Raw genomic sequence first — 2579 nt, forward strand, 5'->3', positions numbered from 1 at the left:
AAAGTAAACCTGCTTGTCTTTTGCTTTGTATGCAAACAATTTATTTTTTTAATAGAATGTGCACTGTTTCCTGTAAGGTACTGGATACCCATTCAGCTTTACACTTGTTGAACATACACACTGGCTGATCTCATTGCTGTACATTTGCCCCTCTGTTCTCTTCCGATCACCATGTACTACTTCGGCTTTAACCACTTTAAGACCGGAAGATTTTCCTGCTTAACCACTTGCCGACTGCATAACGCCGATCTACGTCGGCAGTCAGCCCCTCACAGGCAAAGTGACGTAGGGCTACGTCACTAGCTTGTGAGGGTCTAGGGAGCGAGCGCGCGCCCCCGGACCCCCCCGCGCGTGTGACCGGCGGACCCGATGTCCGCCGGTCACTCGGCGGGGGAGAGGGAGAATGTCAGGCAGCTTGTGTAAACAAGCCACCTGTCATTCTCCTTGCTGTTAGGATACTGATCACTCGGATCTAGTATGTAGATCCGTTGATCAGTGTCCATACAGCTCAAGCCCCAGCCAATCACAGTAGAAAGCACGCCCCTAGGGATACACACAGCCCCTCCCTCCCAAATAAAGTTAACCCCTTCACTACCAGTGTATTTTTACAGTAACAGTGCATATATATAGCACTGATTACTGTAGAAATGTCACTGGTAACCCCAAAAATGTCAGTCAAGGGTCCGATCTGTCCGCCCCAATGTCGCAGTACCGCAAAAAAAATCGCAGATCGCCGCCATTACACGTTTAAAAAAAAAACAACAAAAATTACATAAATCTTTCCCTTTGTTAGTAAACGCGATAACTTTTGCGCAAACCAATCAAAATACGCTTTTTGCGATTTTTTTTTTTTTTTTTTTTTTTTTTTTTTTTTTTTTTTTTTTTACCCAACATAGGTAGCATAAAACAAATTGGCCGAAAAAGTAAAAAAATTTTGATTTTTAAATTTTTTTTTGGGGAATTTCATATAAAAAAATGTGAAAAATATTGCTATTCTTGCAAAATTGACGCTTTTTTTTGTTTATAGCGCGTGATCAAAAAATCGCACAGGTGATCAAATACCACCAAAAGAAAGCTCTGTTTGTGGGGAAAAAAAGGACGCCAAATTCGTTTAGGTACAGCGTCGCACGACCGCGCAATTGTCCGTTAAAGTCACGCAGTGCCGAATCGCAAAATACCCCCTGGTCGGAATGGGGGTAAAATCTTCCGGGGCTTAAGTGGTTAATGGCCAGGCCCTATTATGCGTTTCGTCACTGCGTTGCTTTAACCACTTAAGCCAGGGGTGGGGAACCTTTTTTTCTGCTAAGGGCCATTTGGATTTTTGTAACATAATTCGGGGGCCGCACAAAATATATGCATAAATGTAATAGGCATTCCTTTGCGGCAAAAAACGCTGTAAAAAAATTGCGTGACTTTGAGGTCACAAGTGTGAAAGGGGCCTTCAGTAATCAAGGTATAGTGTGCCCCCTTTCAATGCAGACTGACCACAGCATGCCCCCTTTCAATGCAGACTGACCACAGCGTGCCCCCTTTCAATGCAGACTGACCACAGCGTGCCAAGCCCCAGTGCACTTGACTTACCTGTTGTAGCGGCGGCTTCCTCTCTTCAGTCCCCGCGTCTCTTCGAGTCGTCCCGCCTCCTCCTCGGCCATTGGCGGAGGAGGATCCGTGAGACAGTAGCTAATTTTCATTCGCTATTGTCACACAAATGGGCGGGCTCAAGGCGCACTGCTCTGCGCCTCGGGTCCACCCTTTTCGGAGATTCAGTGTCAGAGCGGAGCCATCGGCTCCTTCTGACACGGGGGGGGGGGTGGCGGACAGAACGATCGTGCGGGCCGGAGGTTCCCCACCCCTGACTTAAGCCCTGGAAGTTTTGGCTGCTCAAAGACTAGGGCCTAAGTGCAGCCGTGCGACGCTGTACCCAAATTAAATTGACAACTTTTTTTTTTTTGCCTCCACAAACCGCTTTCTTTTGGTGGTATTTGATAACCTGTGCGACTTTTTTTTTTTTTTTTTTTTTTTTTTTTTTTATGAAATTCCCCCCAAAAAATGTAAATCTAATTTTTTTTTTTTTTTTTACATTTTTAGGCCAATTTGTTTTCTGCTACATATTTTTGGTAAAAATTATAGCAAAGAGATCCCCTAGGGGTGGGACTTTAAATGGCAAAGACCAGAGCTTGAGTAGATTTCTTCAAATTTTATTTGTACAATAGATAATATGAATTACATTGTGAGAATGAAAGACAAGTGAAAAAAACTGTATACATAGGTTACAAACAATTAGTGATTAAAAACAAGTGGCCAAGTGCTACATCACAGATAAGAATGGCTGGGATTTCTTGAAAGGAAGGGACCAGACGCGTTTCGGTTGGTAACCTTTCTCAGTGGTCCAACAGGAAAGAATCTCACACTTGAGGACACATCCTAAATGTGACGTGAAAGAGAGGGCCACAAAACATAACGAAGCCAGGAAAAGACCTATGGCTCGTGTTATCAGAGTCGCCAAATATCAGTTTCTCCAGGTCTGTATCTTGCCTTAAAACTGTTTTTGTAACAGTTTAGGTGTTTAATGGTAGACC

The sequence above is a fragment of the Pelophylax lessonae genome, assembly GCF_965119305.1.
Source record: "Pelophylax lessonae genome assembly, chromosome: 11".
Classification (NCBI taxonomy): Eukaryota; Metazoa; Chordata; class Amphibia; order Anura; family Ranidae; genus Pelophylax; species Pelophylax lessonae.